Below are 24,356 nucleotides of genomic sequence, written 5' to 3' on the forward strand. Positions count from 1 at the left end.
CCCTGTGAGGACAGCCCAGCACTCCAGCATTGAGTTGGTATTACCCTGTGAGGACAGCCCAGCACTCCAGCATTGAGTTGGTATTAGCCTTGGAGAAACACGGTACAAGATTTAAAGACTCTGTGTCTAGCAGAGTGGTGGTGATACATGAACAATTGTGGTGCACACCTTTAATCCCAGCATTCGGGAGGCAGAGGCAGGCGGATCTCTCTGAGACTGAGGCCAGCCTGGTCTGCAGAGTGAGTTCCAGGACAGCCAGGGCTATACAGAGAAACAAACAAACAAAAAAAGAGAGAAAGAAAAAAAAAGAAAAGAAAAAGGCTGTGTCTATATAGATAAGGACAAATTAAAATCACCTTCACACTACCTACCCCAGGCAGTACCTCTTATCAGAAGTAGCTAGGGGTGTGGTGGTGATGCCCAGAGCCTCACCAGTGACTGGGTTGACCCCACAGATGCACCTCTTCTGAGGGATGCGTTTGTCTTTCAGGACCTGCTTCAATTACTCTAATGAGGAAATGGGACAAAAGAGAAAAACTTAATTCCAGAAACCGGCAAGACTCTTGGTGCTTTAGCTGTGTGCTCCAGCCTAGGGACATGGCTGGATCCTTGGGTGGGGGTGGAGGGTAATGGAAAGTAGTCTTGCCCGGGGCGGAATGCAGACAAAAAGCCAAAAGGGGTCCCTGCCTAGGATGAAAGGAACCTCTGGCTAAATTTCCCCTGTTCCCGTTCCCATTCTTACCCTCTACACCTTCCTAACTAAACCCTATCCCCACTTAAGCAAAAACTAAAGGGAAATTTAGAGCCCTGTTATCTGAAACTGTATGCACATTTTACCTGCCCAGCTGTCTTTAATACAAACAGGGAGAGAACAATTCCTAATTCCCTGCCTTCACTGTTCCAAAATGTGCAAAGGCCCTGCATGACTTTCTCCTCACCGTGACAGAATAACCAAAGAAGAAACGGTTTCCACTCACGTAGGCAGCCAGGGGTCTGGGGATCAAGAAGTGAAGGTCTCAGACCTGAACTTGAAGAGGATGTCACCCTCCAGACCCACTCCCAGCATCCCATTCAGCTAGTCAGGCTACAGTCCTAGAGGGTGTACAACCTCCCGGAAGAGGAGGCCACCAGCGGGGGCCCTAATGTCAAACACATGAGTCTGTGGGCCACATTCCTCATCAAAATGATAACAGTGATTATGAGCCACCACCCCCAACCCTCAAATAAAGCTGCATTTTACATATTAAACGATTAAAGGGGGGGTTGCTTTTGGGCCTGGCTCGCGTTTATGCTTGTGTTTCAGCAGTAACTGACCAGTATTCTTACCCCCACCCCACCCCACCCCACCCTCCATTCGTCATCTACCCCCACTCCTCGAACAAAATCTCCCAGTTCTCTTCGGGTGCCCTTTCTAGTCTTCCTCGACTGTCTCCACCTCACAATGTCGTGGTCTGGCCAAGGACTCCCCAGCCCTGGTTTTCAGAAGGCTCCTTCCTCGGCAGCCCCGAACAGCGCCCGCCCGCTTCCCCTCCTCCCTGCCAGCCCGGCTGGAGTCCGCAGGCGCGCCAGGCACACGTGGAATGCTGCCAGTCGCAGGAGATCCCGAGGGAGATAAAAAGCACATCTTTGACCACTTCTTTACCAAACAGACCCAAGATGTGTAATTAAAGGCCCCGGGACTCTGCTGGAAATAGGTTTAAACTTGAGGTAATCCCTTCTGGCACTTCCTCTTCCTAATAACCATCAACAGAAATCAAACAAATCCACCTGGCTCCAGTCAGTAAGTCTGTAACCAGCAAAGGTCACGGGAGGAGCGATAAGAACAAGAAAGCGGCCACAAACCGCGTTACTGGAAACACATGTTGGGACGTGTTGGAAGGCGACTCCCGCCCGGCCCGGGCTAGCTCTGGGACAGCGACAAGGGGAGCAGCATTCCCGCCTCTGCCTCTGCCCCCCCAGCCGGCGCTTTACCGTCTAACCCGACTAGACTAGACCTGGGCACGGGGGGGGGGGGGGGGGGGGGGGGGGGCAAAGGCAGAGGTGAGACCAGCCTTCCAGGGCTGAGCTGGGACGGCAGATTCACCCCTCCTTCTGCAGCGAGGACCCCTTGCAGACTGCCCGGGGAACCTGCCTCCAGTCTCCTCAGTGCTTGCATGTGCAGATAGCCAGAAACACAAGCACACTCGCGTGGGAAAGTGTTTCTTCAAACTTGGAGACCGCGCTGCGCTGTTTTATTACCCGGTCGGGCCGTTGCAACATACCTGGCCAGCGTGGCTTAAGCAACACGAGTAATTTTCTCACAGCTCAGGAAGCTGGGAAGTTCAAGGTGTTCGGCTGGTCCCTGGCAGTGAGAGAGCTTCTTCTCTTTAGAAAGGTGGCACTCAGTGTGTACCACCTCCTCAGTGGCGCTGTCTCCGAAGGCAGTCACCCTAGGTAGCTACAGCTTTCACGTAGGAATTTTAGGGGACACGATTCAGTTAGTGCACACCACTCAAGTGTGATTGGAGTGTGCGAAGGACAGCGAGGGGAACAGGATCACTACGTGACGGGTCTTCAAGTCCCACTCAGAGAAGGGGTGTGTGTTGGGGGGAATCTGTATACCACAAATTCAGTATCTCCCAACACAATCGAGGAGCTCCTAAGCTGAGCTGTGGGTTGTGTGTTCGTGAGAGGAAAAGAGCCCATTGGCCCTGGGTGAGTGTAGCAGCTGAGGAGAAGCCTTGGTGACCACAGCCTGCAGCTAGGGTGGCACCTCTAGTGAGTGACTCTGTTAGGGTTTTCACAAGGGGTGGTGAGCACTTTTAAGCCAGAAATGTGGTTTTGGTCTCTGGCTCCCAACAAGTCTTACAGGATTCAAAAATCTATGGTCAATGGCAACCGGTGCTTTTAAACTGAGCAGCCAGCCTTGAATCCCGTGGCCAGGTTGGGGAGGGGTGGGGGATGACAGATATTTTGAAGATTATAGCCTCAAAGACCTTTAAAGACACAACGCAGAAAAACTTCATTTTTAAGGACTGGTTAACTGAAGTTCTGTCTTCACTGAGAGTTGTCCGAAAGCAACCACCCATCGGCTGATCCACCCTTGGACAGTAACTTGCCCTCTCTGATCTGCTTCTCTAATCTTAAGGGTGGGTAACAGTGCCGACCTCCAAAGAGCTGAAGAGCTTCAACTTTATAACGTACTCCGAATATGCGCCTGCCTACTTAGGGCCGGAGGGGTCAGACTTCTTCTATCCAGTCTGGCTCTTCCCAGAACCCCCTTCTCCGTTCTGCAAGATACTATAGACATCCAGGAAATGGAGGCTAGAGAGATGGCTCAGTATTAAGAGCATTTACTGCTCTCCCAGAGGACCTGAGCTCAGTTCCCAGAGCTCACTTCACAGTTCACAACTGCCTGTAACTCAAGCTCCAGGGCATCTAAGATCCACCACCCTCTTCTGGCCTCCACAGGCACTACATACATGTGACAGACACTCACACAGACATACTTACGTACACATAAACTAAACTAAAATAAAGAAATTCAGGAAAGGGAACAGTCCTCAAGATATAATGTACAAGGTAAGGTGTGCGTGAGTGTGTGTGTGTGCGCACGTGTAAGGCAGAGGTAAATGGTGGGGGTCTCTCTCAGTTGCCCCCCACCTTATTTTATTTTTGCCGTATTATAGTGTTGTCTGTAGAGACCCAGGAGGGCATTGAGTGTCACAGAAGTCTCTCCCTGAACCTGAAGCTTGCATTTTTCCAGCTAGGCCGACAGCTAGATATTCACAGCAGTCCTCCTGTCTCCACTCCCCACAGACCTGGAGTTACAGGCCCATGCAAGACCACTTCCAGCTTGTCCCATGGGTGCTGGGATCTGAACTCAGGTCCTCATGGTTGTGCAGCAAGTGCTCTCAACCACGGAGCCATCCCTCCGGTCCTCTGAAAGAACACTGGAAAGTCTCGCCTTCCTTCCTCTCTCTTAATTAATTTAGGAAACACGGTGTGAGTGTGTGTGAAGGCCTGAGTGTGGAGTTCCGAGGGCGACTTTTGGAAGCCAGTTCTCTCCTGTCTCCTTTATGTGATTTCCAGGGATCTGATTCCCCCAAATCTACCCCCTGTTAGGGTGACGGACCAGTGCCACCATGGCCAGCCTCTATTCAGTTTTCTGTGCCTGGGATACCTTAGGTACCACACTTGCACATTCACCGCTGGAATCAGTTATACTTGGTCATGTTTGCTGGGACCCTTTTTTTTTTTTTTTTCCTGAGACAAGGTTTCTCTGTGTAGTCTTGGTGCCTGTCCTGGATCTCTCTCTGTAGACCAGGCTGGCCTTGGAACTCAGAGAGATCTGTCTGGCTCTGCCTCCTGAGTGCTGGGATTAAAGGCGTGTGCCTTTGCCACCCAGTGGGATCTTTTCTTTTTTTTTTTAAGCCAAGTATGTTACAAGCGATGTGCAGTTTCCCTGAACATTTTATGTACATGTGTACATGTTTTTCAATGACTCAGTGCTGTATCACAATGTATAAATGTCTTTAATACTGTTAGAAACAAATCTACATCTGCATTCTTTAGATGTCCCCAGAATATACTCTACAACGGACTTAATTCACATCAGGACCAAATATCATGCCTGGTGGTTATGGCTTTTAAGATACTTTTATTTTAGAACATTCCTGGCCTCTTTCCCTCCTTCTATATGGTATCAGACGCTGCCCTGTTAAGAAGCTGGGCAAATTGCCTGCTCCTGCTGGGTGGGTCTGATTGTCTCCTGGGAGCAAGGTTGACTCCTCCTCATCTGTCACCTACGTGCTGGGAGGCCGGAAGTTAGGGTTGCAGGCTTGATTACATTCTGGCACGGTCACACCCACCCTTCCTCTAGCCTCCCATCAAGAAGACTATCTTGTTTGTCCCTGTGATTCAGACTGTGTCCGGGACAGAAACTGGTCTAGATAAGAAGATCCAATCAGTGTTAAATTACCTTTGTCATTTGTTGGACTTGCAATCAACATACAGTGCAGGGGGCGACGTGACTATCCGGTTCACCAAAGACAAGATTTGACCAATAGCACTGGAGCCCTTTCTTATCCCTCCAGGAATCATCCATTTCACTGGGGCGTCACAAAGGTGACCTCCTAATTGTTGACTCTTCTATGCTGTAATCTTGAATCTGTAAAGAAGACTGGCCCCCTCCTACTACCCTGAAAGTTCCTCCTAGCAAGTTGGGATAAAGGCTGAGTTCTGATTTTCCAAGGAAGAAGCCAGGGAAACTCCTGTCTTTAGGAGGCTGAAGACTGGATGTGACTGAGAGGTTGAGGTTCTCTGAAGGAAACTTCTTTCCTCCTCTTTCCCCTGAGATACCTAACTTTTTGGAAACCAGCCAGAGGCCCACACATGTGTCTGTGCCCTCGAGTTCTTGCAAGTTCATGAGTGCACCCATTTGTGGCTGGCAGCAGCAGCAGAGCCCCTTTTCCGCCCAAGCAGAAAGAACTATGTTAAACATGGTTCCCTTCCTCCCCAAATACTAGCGGTCTTCGTTCTTCTGGAATAGATGGAGAGAATCTTTGGAGTAGAACTCTCATGCCAGGGTTCTTCACCCTGGCCTTGTCTATGAAAGGACAAACTCTCATCAGTCTCTTTCCAAACGGCCGCGTGTTTTCCAGTCTTCGCTTTGCCCTGAATAACAACAGGCCAAAGGGTTATCTGTCCAACATTCACCTCATGGTAACAAAGCATCGTCTGTGGGTTCAGTTTATTACCCAGCTAACCACAGAGGAAGCGACCTGAAGGAGCCCACTGTTCAGTTTGGGATAACTGCTATGTGCATGTAGGAAATGGAGTGGAAGACGTCAGCCCAAATGGATGTGTGGAAACAAACCCTAAGCCCCTAGCCTGATCACTTATCGGTCTCCTGGCAAATATTGATCCCTTATCCTAAAGGCGTCTGGGAAATGGATAGAATCGTCCTATATTTTGGATGCAGAAAGTATAGCTTTCCTAGAGCCAGCTAGATCTTAAATCCAGGCTCTGTCTGAACCACACCTGTGTTCCATCTAGCATACCCTACTGTTCTCTTACCATGTGTTCTATGAAACAGGAGGGAAATGAGACTGCCATGGTTACTATACACAAGGTATTTGTTACTTTGGGATTCCCCTCCCCCCTTTTGCATGTAACTATTGAAACAATATTGTGTTAACTATGTATTAAATATATTGCATAGTAAAGAAAATCTTTGTAGGAAAAAATATGCCTTATAACCACAACACCTTAATTTAATAAGTGCTTTTATTTTTAAATATCTTCCTCAGATCTTTGCCCCTAGGCGTTGGTATTCCTGTGTAGTACTGATCAGCACAGAGGATGTTTCATGCTTTCTTGTTTGACTTTATATGCATTATAAATATTTTATGAAGCCTTTATATTTTTAGTGTTACAGACTGGATGCTACTCCACCCAGTGGATAAAGTATTATTTACTTAGCCAGTGTAACTCTCCTAGTTCTCATCTAGATAGGTTTATATTTTTGTTATTTTTTTTTTAAAAAGTGAGCTGGGTGGGCATGGCGCACACCTTTAATTCCGGCACTCAGGAGGCAGAGGCAGGCAGGTCTCTGAGTTCAAGGTCAGCCTGGTCTACAGAGTGAGTTCCAGGACAGCCAGGGCTACACAGAGAAACCCCATCTTTCAAAACAACAGCAAAAAATCAAAAAAAAAAAAAAAAAAAAGGGAGAAAATGAGATTCTGTATGGAATTTTCTTCTGAACCTCTTGCGAGTTCCTGATGAAAATTCCAGAGCTGAGCTTGGACATGTGTTGCTGAGTTGATCTCTGGAAGGACTAGACCATCAGGAGGAGACCAAGGTCTCGTCAGTGCTGGGTGTCCTCTGGGCTTGAGTGCTGCCCTCTGCTCCTGAATAGGCAGAGTGTGGCCCTGACAGGGCTTCATGGATGATCATTGATTATCAAGGAGCTTGGGTTTGGTTCCGTTTGTTTACAGCTTGGATTGCCTTTCCTGAGCCTTGGCCTTGGCTTGTGTGGGGCCTTGGCTGTCACTGTGTGTTCTGAGATGTGCACTTTACCTTTGTACCGTGCACGAGTTTAGTGAACAGTAGTTTGTAAAGGAGTCGAGGGAAGATCAGGGGACATGGCAGCGCCTAGGGGGACCCAGAGCCCACCCAAGGAGGGAGTGGGAGCAGGTCCATTAGGGTGCTGTGTGGAGATGGTGTGTGGCAGGCGCCATGGCTCTGATTGGAGGGGGCCAGCCTAAGGAGATTGTGAAAGAAAGATCAGGAGACACCCCAACCTCGTCCTGCTCCCTCCCCTCTCTCCTGAGGTGCCCAGCTATGCCCTCACACCTGGTTCCCCAGTTGTGAGGTGATCGCAGAAAGTGAAGGGCTTTCTTTTTTCTTTTTCTTTTTGTCATGCTTAAAATTCCCACATGCACATCTATTAAATGTGTCTCTTCCCTGTGTCATAAAATCAATTCTTTCCCAGATTGTTTCCTTTTGGTTTAAGGTTAAAACCATGTCCTTATGTTTAAAAAGGACTTAGGGACTCGAACTATGGCATGGTGGGTAAAGTGCCTGTGATGCAGGCGTGAGGACCCGAGGTCGGATCCCCAGGACCTGTGGAAATGCTGATACAGCATGCATCTGTAATCTCGGCACTAGAGAAGACGTGTGGATCCATGGGACGTGGTGGTCAGACCATCTGGCCAGTCAGTGAAATGAGCTTCTAGTTCAGGGAAAGACCCTGTCTCAGAAAAATGGCAAGAGGGGGTGCAAGGGAGGCGTTGGCTTCAGGCCTCATGTGTGTGTGCTCCTCCAATAGTTCTTTTTAAAAGGACTTGAGTTGACAGTGTGGTACATAGGCTTGGTGAAGCTGAAAAATGGAGGAAGCCATTCTCCCCAGACTCATGCAGTCCTCTGATCTCTCTCTCTGATCTGTCTGTCTCCCCCACTCTTTTTCTCTCTGTCCTCTGCAGTAACCTGTCAGGTAAAGGGTTTTGGTCACCAGTGACCACTTACCCCTGGTATTGCAGGTTACGGGGAGTTGCAGAAATGATACAGTAGAAGATTTCTGAACCATCACTCCAGGACAATTTCTCAGTCTACACAGGGGAGCAGTCTACTCAGTTGACTCCGTGCCGGGTGGAGGTGGGCTGTTCCTGAGTCCTGCTGCCCTGAACCCACTCTCTAGCCTGAGGACTACTCCCCAAGTAGAGCTAGAAGGGAGGGAGGGAGGGGAGCAGGGAGTCCCCGCCCACATTCTGACCTGGGAGAAGCACAGTCTTTACCCCTGTCTCCCTAGAGGATGCTACACAGAGGGACTCTACTCCAGAGGTCAGGGGCCAGTGGTAAGACACCTGCCCAGTCCCACCTGGGAAGAGACAGTTAAAGGTGTCTCGGGAGCAGCACCGTTAGAGCCACTCTGCAGACTCAGAGTTTTGTGCCATCCTCTGCTTCTCCACTTAGCAGCTGCTTTACCCAGAAAGCGTCGTCCCGTGGCATGTGCCTTGTACAGACCGCCCGAAGCAGACAGCAGAGCGTGTCAGGCAGAACTCACCCACTGTTATGACATCACGCATCTCTTGCTGTGACTCAGGGAAGCAGCTGCCAAGCTCTGAGAGAAGCGACCGTTTCTTCTGGGAAAGTTTGAACAGCAGCCCTGACTATGAATCTCAGCTCTATGCAATCCTGGCTTTTAGGGAGGGTCCTCTGGCCTCAACTCCACAGGTGCAAGGATCCGACTTCCCAGTTGGCCTGGGAGCAGGCCCAGGTATGCCTGGATCTGCTTTCATTTGACAAGGATCCCTGTCTGAACAGTAAATGACAGCCACCCCTGCCTGTAGGCACCTGTGATCCGTCTCCAGAAATATCTTGGAACCTGGGGGGCTCAAGGGGCCTTCTAGAAGCTTTTTGTCTGTTCTGTCTCTGGATAAGCAGGGCCCCCCACTCTGCCAGCCAGGGGGACTCTGGCACCTGCTTTAGTCCAAGCCAGGGCCGTTGTGTGCCATTTCGGTGGTAAAATTTACCCTTCATCTGCCTCCCCACTTTGCTCAAAGCCTCTGATGAGAGATGGGAAGACAGGAGCAGCTGGGCTTGCTGGAGAAATGAGATGCTGTTCCCACTGCCAGAAGGCCTGTGGGGCTGGAAGGCAAGCACCTTCTCCTGCCTCCCTTGAGAGAAAAATTTTACTATCTGTGGTGGCCTCTCAGATACACAGGCAAAGAAGCCAGTGAGCGTGAGGGACCAACAAAGGAATGTAAGGTAGAGATGGTGCTGCCTGGCCTGTCTGTGGAGTGAGGGCCAGGCCCACCCAGGACTGGCTTTGAATTGCTCGGGTGCCTTCCTGCCCAGGGCTGTCTGAAGTCTCCCTGATTCTCCTCCTTCAGTTTCCATCCCATCCTGCCCATCAGCTGCTTGGGTCAGCATGATGAGCAGACAGGGCCAGCATGGCTATATGCTGGGACAGAGGGCTTCCTTCTTCCTGTTTTGCTGGGAGCCATAGACATAATCACAGGTCCCGTCAGGTGTCAGGCTGGTCACTCTGCGAGCTGCTGAAGATCGGTGACAAGTCCTGATTCCTGCCTTGTGGCCTGGTGTCCTGAACTAGAGATGATTCGACCCTTGGCCGTGAGGACTGTGGGAGACTCCAGAAAGCGGCAGCCCTTGGACAAAGCTTCGAAGGGCAAGGGGGCCTTTACAAGGGGGCCCAAGGAAAGCGCCCAGCGGATGCCTGAGGGTGGGACAGGGGCTGGGCTGGCAGCACAGAGGGGACAAGCCCTCTGGAGTGGAGAGGCCACGTGACCTCAAGCATGTTGTCTCATGTCTCTCAGCTGTGTTTTTTGTACAGTGTGAGTAATATAACCCACACTGTAAAATTGTGAACGTTAAAGACTGTCCACGCTGTCGTTCAAACTACTCCAGAGGCAGAGACGGAAGAAGTGCTTGAGCCTGGGGATTTGAGTCCAGTTTGGGTGACGCAGCAAGACCTTGGTCCCCTTAAAAAGCTAGAGCAGATGTAAGTCAGCCAGTGTGGTGTCGGCCATATAAATGCCGAGCGTCCATTATTGGACCTATCACTATACTGCTGAACTCCTTCAAGTCCCTGGAGTGACCAGCACACTGTGATCTCAGGCCAGGTCTGCTCTCATGGTCCCATTTAGGAAGATGCTATGTGGGGCAGGCAGCTGGTGGAGGGAAACACACACACAGCTGCCTGGCTCGGGCAGCGCAGTCGCCTTTAGACAGTGGCATCAGTAAATGCGATTATTGATCACCTTTTAGTCCACACTCATTTATTACAGCCTGCAGTGTGTCCGGTGCTGAGGCCACTGACTTAGGAAGAATGTGTAGATACATGAAGAGGTGAAGAGGACAAAACAAAAAAACGTCTTTTCTAAATGAATTTTGTAAGATAGAAATGGTTCTGGAGGTCACCATTGTTGCTGGATCCTAACGGTTCCCTGGGGGAAGGGGTGAGAAGGCGAGGCGTCAACGGCATAGACACCGGGAGTCGGTTGAAAGCAAACAACAAACTTGTTTATTTAATAACCGGGAAGGCCTTATGTACCTCCCAGCACCCAGTCTGTGTCACAATCTGGTGGCATTGCGTGGTCGCCCCTCATTGGCTGGGCACGATCAGGAACTCTGACAGCTCCTCTTGCTAGGCCCCCAGGCAGACTCCAGGTTGGCTCTTAAGGAGTATGTTATGTGCATACTTTGGCAACTGGTCTGAGCCGATTTCCTGGACCCTATGGGCCTGACCTACTATACACCATTGAACTACTTTTTTTGGATCCTACAGCTGGGAACTTTGTGGCAGGGAGAAAGATTCATTTGAGTCTCTTTCATCTTTGTGTAAGTGCTGAGAGTAGCCATTGGGTGGGCTTGCTCATGTCTGTCCCTTCAGGCACTAAACAGATATTTATTGCGTACCTACTCTGTTCTCCCACAGCGCTATGCCCTAGCTGTTTAAATGAGATTTGAAGAGCACTTTCAGGGTCATAACAGCAATCTCTAAAATGACTTATTTTTGCCTTAGAAAGAATTAGTCCTGGTTTGTTTTTTTGTTTTGTTTATTTGTTGGTTTTTCCTGCTTGTCCTCACACAGATTGGTCAAGTGGCTACCTGGACCGGTGTCACTGAACTGTCTTAGCAGCCAGTTAAGATAGCGTCCAATGCTGTTCAGGAGTGTTGGGCAGGGAGAAAGTGGGGGCAGGAGGCCTGGTCGTGGGAGGTCCTTGTTTCCCTAGAGGGCCATGGCTGAACTCTCCCATCTAGGGTGCCATTTCACTCTCAGCTAACATGGTAGGGTGGGTCAGGTGGGAAGGGCAGTGACTACTTCTTCTCTGCCCCACACTCTGAAATCATTATGATCAGGAGAAAGCTCATTGCCTTATGTTTCCCTAGAGGAAATGACTACCTCACACATGTTAAAGAGACTAGGTAAGAAGGAAGCTAATTTAACAGTGGCGGGGAGTGGCCACCACTTCTGGAAGCTTGTGGGTGGGGCAAATCATCCCCTTTCATGTATTATCTCTTTTTCTCTCTTAATCTTGACAACAACCTTGTCCAGGCCACACCATCTTCTTCCACAGACTAGGAAAATGAGATCAGAGTGTGAGTACACAGTAACACAACAGTTAATCCAGAGGGCTGGGAGTGGAAGCCATCTCTGTCAGGCTTTGAAAGTCACGCCCCACCCCTTCCCTCCCCTCCCCTCCCCTCCCCTCCCCATTTTCCTCTTCACTTGTCTTCAGTCTTCTTCCCATCCCTTTAATGATTATTCAGTTAGTAAGGCTTAAAACTCCCTCCATGTGGAGCTGAGGAGGTGGCTTGTGGGGAGGAACCTTGTGTGAAAGCAAGAGATTTGCCTGGTGGTGGTGGCGCATGCCTTTAGTCCCAGCACTCTGGAGGCAGAGCCAGGTGGATCTCTGTGAGTTCGAGGCCAGCCTGGTCTATGGAGTGAGATCCAGGACAGGCACCAAAACTACACGGAGAAACCCTGTCTCAAAAAAAAAAAAAAAAAAAGGAAGAGACTTGAATACAAATCCCCAGCATGGCTGCTGTCACATGTGCCTGTAACCCTAATCTGGAAGGCAGAGACAGGCACATGCTGGGAGCTTGTTAGAAAGACAGTGTGGCCCAAAAGGCTGCACTTCACTCTCAGGAATTAAAGTGAAGAAGAGTCAAGGTAGACATGTACTCTTCGGACTCCCACCTGCTCATATATAAATGCCACATACACAACTTCTAAAATTAAGTGGAGTTAAATAAATACCTCCCTCCTGTGTTTTCTCTGCCAGCAAGGCCATTACTATAAAGGCCCAAACCTGGAGTGGCAGGAGTTAAGCCACTCAGTGCTTTGCCCATGGGAGACTCTTAGTTCCCTCCATTCTTATTAAAAACCACCACCCCTAGCTTCCTTCTGTTAATCCCATGGATTGACAATAAGACCACTTCCACAGTTAAAGTCAAATCTGAAGCAAGTTTTAATTAAATACTGGCCAGGTGGATGGGCTCTGGCCAGGTCCAGACCTAGGTTCATGGGAAATGGCCCAGAGTCACGGTTTACAGCAGCTTCAGAAGGAAAACCCATAATCCATTGCATTTCCCATCAAGTCCAATCAGGGCAAGCATACATCCTGATGTACCTCCAGCCTACATCCATTCAGGAGCAAACACATATACTGACATATTTCCTGCCTGTGAACCTCCCACCCACATGTGATCAAGCCCATCTGGTGCAGGTGGGTCAAACTAACTTATTTAGGGGGCTGAAAAACATGTGGCTTGTTATCTCCCATAGACAATAGCCTACAACATTTTAGGAGCTGTCTGTCATTGAGCAAGAGGCTTGCAGATCAGAGACAATTTTGTTTTATGGATCTCTTAGGCATAGTAATTAAAACATAAAATGTAACTATGACTCTCACATTACCCCCTTGAATTGTATCCTGAGTCAAATCCTTGATTTTGGGTACCTGTTTATATTGGGATCTAATAAACATCAGCTTAATGGTACCCAGACAGGAATTATCATTTAGTTAAGGCATCAGTGATGCAAGAGCCAACTGCAATCAGCAGAAGCAGAAGGGCTAAAGGCCCTGTAATGACTGACATCAGAGTTCCTATCTAGAAGGAACCTGGAAATGAAAATGGGGACAAGGTACTTATTTCATCTCAAGTCCCCTTTTTTTGCAATGATTTTTTTTTCAAGTACAACTAGATTATTTCTTTCTTTCTTTCTTTTTTTTTTTTTCCTGGAGCTGAGGACCGAACCCAGGGCCTTGTGCTTGCTAGGCAAGCACTCTACCACTGAGCTAAATCCCCAACCCCAGCTAGATTATTTCTAATGATTCCTGAGTAGTTTGTATAAAAAGAACAATTTTCTCTTAAAGCTATACAATAACCTCTCTCTGTTTTACATAGAACAGGTTGGGGGCCCTATCATAGTGTAGAACTATTTCAGCTAATGAATCTACCTGTTGATAGATCTGGGTCTATTTGGTTTTAGCAAGAACCTTTCCTGGTATGCCAACAGGCACTATAGGTAGCTATTTTGTCCCCATTGGCAGAGTTTCCTTTTGATATAACATTACAGCCTGTTGGGGGACCAGGGGTGACGTACTCTCTTCTGTAACTACTTCCTGTTGAAGACTAGGACATTGTTGTCAGGGCTTAGGAAGGCTGGAATGCTAGTCAAAGGCAAGGAGGGAATTCAGACAGTGGAGCATTCATTAGAAGCATCTTGTTCACTGACCCAGCAGAAGAAACAGGGAGCATTCACATCAGCTGGACTGGTCTACATCAGCTTTCAGCAAGTTTGGAGCAGGTTGTACTCAGCAGCTGATGCTTGGATGTGTCTGTCAGCCAAGTGGAAATATGCTGAGACAGATAGATACTAGGGACAGAAGTTAAAATTTATGAACTTAAAGGAAAACTTTACATTTGGTACTTTCAGACCCATTAGTCTGAGTAGTTGGGGGAAGGGAGGAGCCCCAAGACCAAGAGAGAAAGAAAGAGATCCCAGCCTCAAGAATAGGCAGGTGGGGGAACTTAACACTGTAGTTATCTGGAATCCTTTGACCTGTGAAAGATGGATCTAAGTCTTATGACTTCCTCAATTCTCTGAAGCTTACATGAATTTTTAGTTTACAAAAAGATATAAACATCTTAGATATTATTAGCATTACCATAGACTCACACCTTTGAGTTGTAGCAGAAGTTATAGATCTGGGTTAAAAAGCATGAACACATTTCCTCTGTCCAGGGAGCTAGATATAGATTGGATAGAGATGTCTTTGGCCCGATAAGAAGCTCCTTTATGTCTATATTTAGAAGACAACCAAAGGAAACTTAAAATCTTGAGCTTGTGACTAAACAGTAAGTAGTCACTGCTCTATCAGCTTATCAAAACTCCATTGATCATTGTTAATACTCTGAACTTTTGAAATCTTAGTGTAACAACAGCACAGAAGGGGAAAGAAGTCTGAAACATTACCATTCTCATATACTTTAAATCACTTATACCTTTACAACTTGCATTTATATATCTTAATTCATTTTCTGAGACCCTCAGAACTTCCTTAATCTTTTCTATCCTCTGATCTTTATATATCTTAAACCCTCAGAACTCACATAGACTCTCATGTCCTCAGACCTTTATATACCTTAGACATTTTCTTAGACCCTCAAAACTTGCATATACTCTAACATTTTTTTCTTTCCATCTAATCATTTACCAGAGATAGCAGTTATTACTGAGAAAAGTCATTTCAAATCATGTTCCATTAGTGGAAAGTTACATCTGAAACCAGTTTATCTTTTAATATGAAGCCTGTTAGCAAGGCAAACCTGTCTACCTTTTCTTTGCAAGATATCTAGTAGCTCTAGAAAAAGCAAGGCCTAATTTGTACATATGAAATAAGCTAACAAGCTGACTGCAGCCTTGAGGAAGAATCTGACTGCCTGTTACTGCTAAACTGACAAAGCTATAGTTAGCCTAGCCACCAATAACATCAGAGATCCGAGAAGGATAAAGTATAGCAGAAAATATAACAAATGGCCTGTATATCAGTTAAAATGACAGAGACTAGTCCATTACCTAGATGGTCATCCCAGGCTCCTGTGCTCTCCATGGTGTTGGGGGCAGAGATATCAGGACAGCATCAGTCTTCAACTTCCAGGCCCAGAAGGTGAGAGGTTTTCCTGTGGAGGAGGAACATGGAAGAGACTGATCTTATTTTGTCTAGGCAAAGTGGGGCAATCAATTCTTCAGTGTCCTGCTTGTCCACAGTTTGGGCAGGGTCCTGGCAGCAGGTGTGGCATTGGGGCAGTCTTATCCAGAGATTAGCATTACCACAATCCAGGCAAAGTCATTGTAGTGACCCATCATCTTATTTGGAGACCCTGAGGGTCACTGCTAGGAGCTTGGAGTCTCTGTCTGTCATAGTAAATTTTCCATTAAACATTTTAAATGCCATATTCATCAGATCTCTGACAAGTTTGAGGACCATTATCTATTAAGTATATCTGAGCTAAATAAACCTAGACTCTTAACTTCAAAAACATACCTAACATGACTACAAATTTGATTATAGATGACTAACTACTGACCTGTATTTCTTAATTATACACTACATTTTTAAATGAGATGCATAGGTACAATACCTTAAAAAAGAGTAGAAACATATATACAGTATAACAAAAATAACCTTAAAATTGTATCAATATACAAAAATCCACACCAATGTGAAATATTTGAGATTAGTAGGTTTTTTTTTTTTTTCAAGACAGGGTTTCTCTGTGTAGCTTTGTGCCTGTCCTGGATCTCGCTCTGTAGCCCAGGCTGGCCTCGAACTCACAGAGATCCACCTGGCTCTGCCTCCCAAGTGCTGGGATTAAAGGCGTGCACCACCACCGCCCGGCAGGTTTTTTTTATTTTAAAAGTAGATTCGATAATCTGCCCTTTCCTATACCCACCCCCTTTTTTGGGAAAAAGATCCCTGAATCTAATCTCATTTGTATAGTTTCCTCCCTGATCATGACCAATAGCAACTTGCAACCGATAACCCCCAAACAATAACAAACAACCACCAAATGACCAGAAACCAACCACCTCATGTCTTGAGAATGTGGGTGTTGTGATCTCTAGACTGCTTCCTGTTGTCTGGGGGCGATGGCATCTTTAGGGGACCCTGAGAAAATGGGGACAATGGTCAAGTCCTGGGAGAGCTAGCTGTATCATTTTTTGTTTAGACTCTGTGTGATAGGAAAGTGTAGAGTTTATCTGAAGTCTTGGATGGAGCAGTCTGTGAGGCTGGACCATTTCAGCTAGCAGCTTTGAGTAAAGTGTAACTGAGGCATTCTGAGAGGCAGGATCATTTGGGCTACTTGTCTTTATTCATGTCTGATTCTTTTGTTGTGAAAACATACAAACTTTTAAAGATAACATACATATCTGTATTAATGCAAGTAAGAAATGTGCAATGTGCACTAGTCAGCTAAAAAAGATTTGTTTTATATTTGAGCAGGTAAAAGACCTCTGTCAGCTTTATAAGTCCATTTGGACTATATAACCAAACTGTTATGAGGACTCTGTAGCCAACAAGATTTATCATGTCTCATCCAGTGTCAGAACTGTTCCCATCTCAGGGATCAACATACACATCAATTGTCCTGTAGTCTTTCCTGGATTCCTCCCTCACATCTGTGTCAAGATCCACAGGAGGTCTCCCCTGGTCAAATCTGATCTTTATTAATTTTGAAGGAATCGAAAACTTTACATTTCCTGTGGAAACAAAAGCACAACCTTTCCCAACACAACACATTTCCCAGCTTCCATTCTGAAGCCAACACATCCCTAAAGTATATAGGCTGGTTTAATTCAGCAGTTCCTTCTACAATCAGGTCTCGCAGCAGCTGTCATTTAAAAAAATTCAAAGTCAACAAAGCAACACATGTGATCTGGGTGCCCTGTGTCTTTCCCATCCTTAAGTGGCTTAAATTTTTTTATATTACTTTTTTCTTTCTTTAAAGACTTTACTTATTTTTTTAAACCATTGATTTATTTATTTTTATGACTGTCTACACCCATTTTTCTCTCTCTTTCTTTAGTACCTAAACACATTTTTAAGCACAGTGTAACCTGTTCAGGTTTTCTCAACCTGAACCTGGCTTCCTTCTTCCCCCAAGTCTGTAGTGTTCTCTGACTGTGTGAGCCAAAACTGAAACTGTTAGGCAGAGGCAGTGGGCAGACTCTCTGCTGCATGGCTCTGGTGGCTGGATCCGACCCCCTTGTTACCCTGAGAGTCTAGCCTCATGCTGGTGGGTACTGGCAGGAGCCGCATTTACCACCCCAGCTCTGGAAAGTTGTTGAGCCCACTTTCCAGAGTCCCTGAGAGTGGCAGCCTACTGTTGTGAGTGCTTGCAGAGAGGCCCAGATGGTGCCTGCAGCAGCCCCAAGTGGCATGACTTCTCCATCCATGTAGTTGTGCCACACGTTAGACACCAAATATAGTCAGATTTTTCTTAATTATCCTTTACGGTTTACAATAACTTATTAGCCTTCATAAGACTAGGGCTTGCTGGGATAGGGCTTATGAGCAGGGATTAGGGGAACCTAGAGGCTAGCAATACCCTTGACAAGTTAATAGGTACCACAGCCATATGTTAATGGAAGGGCCACAAGTTCCTTTTGCCAGAGATATGGAGAATGACTCTCTTTTTAGCAAGCTGGAACTTTCTTCAATCCCCTGAGGAAATGGGGGCTTTTGTCTAAATGCCTGACCTCGGAAAGGACTTTATAGCTTTATCTCTGTTAAGTTCGACCCTTAAAAAACAGTTTCTGAACTGAAGCTCCTTTAGTATCAAAATAAACCTTTTAACTCATAAACATAGTCCACAGAGAGATTGGGAAATTTCCTGATCCTTTTATAGTACACCATTACAGAATATAACAGTTTCTTATGTGACTCAGTTTATCAAAATAGCTTAAGCTTAACAAAGTTAGCAAGGACAAGGAGGCTAGATATACTTTCTTAAGCATGAATGGACCTTGGGTAAGAGGAGACATTCTCTGAGCCAGTGGTTCTCAACTTTCCCAGTGCTTCAACTCTTCAATACAGTTCCCCATGTTGGGTGACTCCCCTGCCCCAAAAATCATTTTGATTGCTATTTCACAACTGCAGTTTTTTTGCTGTTATGAATCTCAGCGCAAACATTCGACATGCAGGTGGTCCTAGGCTACCCCTGTAAAAAGGTCTTTCAACCCCCAAAGAGTCTAGACTTAGCGGTTGAGAAGCTGCTCCAAGCCTTTGCCAGACTGCTTAGATCATTGTCCTGCTGCGTCATAAGATAGCAGCATCCCAATTTCTGGTGTTTAGTATTTGGTGCTCATAGCTCTGGCCTTAATTTTTAGCCTTTTATTTATTCTTAAGTTCAAATATTAATAATGTAAAACATTTTAGAAACTTAAAATGTTCCATAGCTTTATAAATTTAAATATTTTAAAAACTGTTACTTAAAAAAAAAATCCAGTTTTTATGGGCTGAAGAGATGGCTCAGCCGTTAAAGGCTAGGCTCACAACCAAAAATATAAAAAAATCCAGTTTTTAAACTTTCTGTAAAACTCTAAAATGTCCTCTTAAAAAAAGTTTAAAATCTCTCAACTGCGTGTTTCTGCAATATCAAAAATAAAGTACCCTCTCTTTACTTCAAGAGGGAGAAAACAGGGCATAACCACAATCTGCATACAGCAAAACCAAACTCCAGTAGTGCAAACAATCCAAAGCTCAATATCTGGGATTCATTCACAATCCTTTTGGTATTCTCAGGAGGCTTGGATCACCTCTCTGGCCCCACCCTCAGCAGCACATACACAGCCTGCCTTCTAGATCTCAGCCTGCTCCATTTCATTGTGGCTGGTGCTTCTGGTGACTACCACATGGCACCAGCGTTTCCAAAACTGCTAAGGTCCACCATTGTAACTGGACTCTCTTTAGGAACTCTAGCCCTGCTACACATTTGCAAACCTCAGCTGTTCCCGATGATCCCTTAATGTCTTTAAAACCATTATCACCTGGGTGACATTAAATTACAACATTTAGCTGCCAGAGCAAGGTACAGTTTGCCTATAAAAGCATTGAGGGGCAGCTTTAATACCTTATTAAATAAACATTGTTTTTAAATGCTACCTTTTATAAACCTTGTTTTCTAGACAGGACAGAAATTATCATACAAAAATCCATCCTAATTCAAAATACCTTGGAGACCTGTTATTGCCTCCTTGGTAGGCCCACTCACTGTGGTCACCTTTAATCAATATGTCAGTGAAATCACATGACATCCATCTTCTCTAACCCTAGCAAAGGTGGCTGCCAGCCATGTGGCTGCCTAAAGACGGTGACAATTCAAAATGGAATCATGCCCATTATTCCTTTAAAATCACCCATACACAGATTTTTAATTTTTAATTAAGTCACTAGTTTTAACTTTTATTTTTCAGATTTTATAGATTTTTAACCATATCCAACCAAACAGGAGACTTTTAAATATGTTTGGATCTATCACAGGGGGAGCCATAAACCAACTCTAGAGCCAGCTTTCAAATAGAATAGTATAAAACAACTTTAATACAGCACTTGGGAGGCAGAACCAGGTGGATCTCTGTGAGTTCGAGGCCAGCCTGGTCTACAGAGCAAGATCCAGGAAAGGTGCAAAGCTATACAGAGAAACCCTGTCTTGAAAAACAAAACAAAACAAAAAAGCTTTAATATATCCACACCCAAAAGACATCTGAACTCCTACTAACCTAAAACCAGAGAGCTCAGAAATAAACTCTGAGCCCCAACCATAAATGCAGCCATGGGCAGTGTGGTGACTGACTGCTGTCAGCACCAGAGACAGCAAAAATATCCCACCCATTTTCTGTCTCAGCTGCATGCTTGCAACAAAACTTACAGACACACCAGAAAACACAGAGACAAAACTTTCCAACAAAACAAGCATACACAACTTTCTCAAGAAATAGACAAAACTTTCCAACAAGACAAACAAAACTTTCCCTGAGAAACAAAACTTTCCCACCAGAACCAGACAGGCAGGCAGTGTTTTACTATATTCCCTGGAAAGGAGCATATTGGGTCCTGTTGAATCACCTCCATGTTCCAGATAGGGATCCCACAAAACAGAGCCAGACTATGACTCACCAGGAGGCCTGTGTAGATGCTGGCTGCTTTTTTTCAGCATGGCAATTCACTCTGATAGTCCACAAACTGAAGGTAGCCTCAGGGCCTTGGAACATCTCAAGGCATGTGTCTCCTGAAGCTGTTCCTCAGCCCCAGAGTTCCAGAGTGAAGGTCCAGCTTTAAAATCTGAGTGGGTGGTCTGAATCTCACTGGGGCCTCCAGAAATGTTAATCCCACCAATCAAGAATAAGATCACTACCATAGTTTAAAGCCAAATGTGAAACAAGCTTTAATTAAATACTGGCCAAGTGGATGGACTCTGACCAGATCCAGACTCGGGTTCCCAAGAAATGGCCCAGAGTCACGGTTTGCAGCAGCTTAAGAAGGAAAACCCATAATTCATTACATTTTCCATCAGGTCCAATCAAGGACAAGCATACATCCTGATGTACTTCCAGTCTACATCCAATCAGGGGCAAGCATATATACTGATGTATTTCCTGCCTGTGATCCTCCCACCCATGTGTGATCAAGCACATCCTGTGCAGATGGGTCAAACTAACTTGTTTAGGGGAGTGAAAACATGTGACTTGTTATCTCCCATAAACAAGAGCCTCCAGCATTTCAGGAACTATCTGTCCTTGGGCAAGAGGCTTGCAGATCAGAGGCATTTTGTTTTATGGATTCCTTAGGCACAGTAATTAAAACTTAAAATGTAAATTTGGCTCTCACACTTCCTCATGCTAACTAGAAGAGTGTGCTAGTTTGTGTACAGTGTGTGCCTAGCACTTTCTCTCTCCTGTTTCATACATAAATTGACTTTTTTTTTCCTTCCAATTTATGCACGTGGACTGTGTGTAGAGTTGGGACTGTCTGTTTGCAGTCAGGCTTACATTTAGAAGTTGGCCAGTCCCACTGAGCCTGACTGACCGCTGTGGGTTCTTATCCTCCTGCCTCAACCTTTCTGCAGGGTTTGAGAGGGTTCTTATAACATGAGGAAGGCTGGGAGATGGTAGCACAGAACCCCTCTTTCGTAAGGCACTAAAGACTCTGGGAACTAAAACCCCCTCAGAAACATGTGTTTCCTTTCTCTAAGATTTGAGGGACACTAACCCAGCTGAGCTAGCCTCTCAGCCCTGCTGCCTCTGCTAATTGACAGGCCCTGCAGACCCCTGGGGGAGTCTAGAAGCTGACTGGCTTTGGACTACGTTCCCTAAAGAGCATGTTAGCGGCCTTCACCTATCTGTGGGTCCATTTAAGATAATGGCTCTTGCTGGGCCGTAGAGACCCCACTGTATATCCCTTGGGCCGTAGAGACCCCATTGTATATCCCTATCAGAGAGGAGAGTCAGAGCACTACTCCAGGTGCCTGCTCAAAACTCTTCATCTCCCAGGGGCAGGAGACTGGTCTCAGTGTGCTGATTTCCAGCCTGGCACTCCCCTGGGAATTTTTCTCTTGTTCTAAATGGGATCAAACCAATCATAGACTGAGAGTTGCTTAAAAACCCACAGATCAGTGTGACCCAAGAAGAACCTGTGTTGTGGGGTGTACATCTTTCACAGAACAGGTTCTGTGGTCTTGAACACAGGCCACAGGCTCTAACCTTCAAGAACCTTTGGGTGATGAGAAGGACTTGGGGAGAAGGGGAAAATAATCCAAAGGGATATGGGGCAGAAATAATTTGTATTTCTCTGCAGAGGCGACTAATCTCTTTTTATATGCTCTTAGCTTTGTGTATGTACAATGAGTACAGAGTAAACTGAATTATACGTAGCCAGAGTCCCTGACTTGGAATAATCCATTTTAAAAGTATACTTCCTTTTACTCACAATATTCTTATCTTCTTTTTGTTTCTGAGTTGAAAAGAAATGCTGTGAGGTTTGTAGACCAAAGACTACTGTTTTCTTCCTGTGGGAACCCTGGGGTGTTTGGGGTTAAAAGGCCTGGGCTGGCCATGTGTGTTTAAAAACAAGGCTGACTGGGAAGCCTGCGGCTCCAGCCTGACTCCAGGCTGCTGTTAATGGAGGACAGAGGACCACTTACAGCTTCCTCCTCACCCTGTAACAAATAACCCACTCTGTGGCTTTCCTATGAAACCCGGGCCACCATCCACCTCCTGCTGGGGGCAGCAGCCAGCTTGCTGGACTGCTTTCTCTGTGGTCAGCCCAACTCCGCCATGCATCAAGGCCCAACTCCTCTCTGAGATAAGGCCCAGCTAACCACATTAGTAGGAGCTTGGCAGTACCTCTGTCTGGTGTGGGGACACTGCGGAGCCTTCAGGGCAGGGTGAAGACTTGTTCCAGCTTTCAGTGAGGCTCCCGATATGTCCCCAAGGAAGTCCTCTTGCTTGTTCTGGCCCAACTGGTGGTCTCTTAGCTACATTCAGCTAACATTTGTTGGGCACCCTTTACAAATCTGTTATTTCAGCTTGTGCAGACTGGGTTAGTACATCATCCCCAGTTATTGGTAGTCATTGTGCACTCAACGCTAAGCGTCACACTGGAATGGTTTTGTCCACTCAGCACAAGAGTCTCATGAAGATAGCCACTGTTGTCCTATTTCACAGACAAGGAAATCAAGGCATTCTCCCACCCACCCATCCCCCTGCCTCTCTCATGTGTATGGGTGTTTTGCCTGCTTATCTGCTCTCCGATTTCATTCCTGGTGCCCACAGACACTAGAGGGGGCTTAAGGTTCCCTGGACCTGGAGTTATAGACAGTTGTGAGCCACACAAATGGGAACTGAACCCCGACCTTCTAGAAGAGCAGCTTCTGTGCTCTTAACCACTGAGCTGTCTCTCCAGACCCCCCCCCCCCCTTTTTAATTATTATTATTTGGGGAGAGGGTCTCATGTGGCCCAGGCTGCTCTTAAACTAGATATTTAGCAGAGGATGACTTTGAACTTCTGATCTTCCTGTCTCTGCCTCCCAAGTCCAGGCAATACAGGCATGTGCCACCACTCCTGGTTGACATAGTGCTGGAGATCAAACCCAGGGCTTTGTGCATGCTAAGAAGCACTCTACCAACCGAGCCACACCCCAGCCTCCTGTATCCTTCTCCTTAGCCTTCATCTCGGCACTCACATCATTAGTTGTTTCATATTTGGCCCCTGGCTTATATCATGAACTCCAAGGAAGCAGGGATTTTCTTCCCAAGGGGCTGGAGACCCAGCACTAACAACACCTGGTCCCTAGGCTTGTTCAGTGGCCAAATGAGACAGGATGCTGTCTTTTTCTGGGGCAGCACACCTGGTCAGCAGATGCTACACTCAGCACTTCCTTGTCTGTGTGCTAATTCCTTCCCCATGGGGGATGGGGGGTGGGGGACCAGGTGGGGTTATTGAGGATGGTCGACTGCATTCAAACACTGCTTCCACTACTCAGATGTGTGATACTTGGAAAGTTATTAATCCATTCTGAACCTAAACAGTCACATTTCTAAAATAGGAAAGAATAATGCCCACTTGGCTAGGTTGTTGTGAGGATTAGAAACAGTCCATGGACCGTGCAGTTTATCAAAGGGTCCATTAGTGGAAGGCTTGCTTAAACCTACCTGTTCTGTGCTCTCAGGAAGTCAGGGACCAGAGTGAAAAGACTTAGGATCCGTCCTCCATCTTTCATTAGATTAAAAAGTTCAGAAACAGAGTGGGGCTGGTGTCAAAATGTGGGCCAGGTGTGTGTGTGTGTGTAATTCCAGCACTCTAGAGGCAAAGGCAGGAGGCCAGCTTAGTCTACACACAGAGTTTTGAGCCATTCAAGGGATACATAATGAGATCACGGCTCATAACAAGTTGACACGTAAGTACCCAGAAGCTATCTGTAACATTTTTGACAAACCAGCGCAAGGCGGAGTGTTGTGGCACACACCTTTAATCTTAGCACTTAGGAAGCAGAGGCATAGCTCTCGGTGAGTTCAAGGTCAGTCTGGCTTAAACAGTGAGATTCTGTCTAAAAAAGGAAAAATCAGTATAAGTGTAGCACGAATCTTAAAGGGTCTTATTAATAAAAACAAACTCGGAGCCAGGTATTGGGGTGAACACTGGAAGATCAGAGAAGCAGAACAAGCCACAGCCACCTCGCCTCACCAGTTCCTCAGCTGATCCTGTTTCCTCAGACTGGAAGCTTCTGTGTCCTCATCCAAAATGAATCTCAGCTGAACTGCTGCTCAAAAGCCTAAAAGT

This window comes from Peromyscus californicus, unplaced genomic scaffold (genome assembly GCF_007827085.1).
Source record: "Peromyscus californicus insignis strain IS unplaced genomic scaffold, ASM782708v3 Scaffold_17__1_contigs__length_78620276, whole genome shotgun sequence".
Lineage (NCBI taxonomy): Eukaryota > Metazoa > Chordata > Mammalia > Rodentia > Cricetidae > Peromyscus > Peromyscus californicus.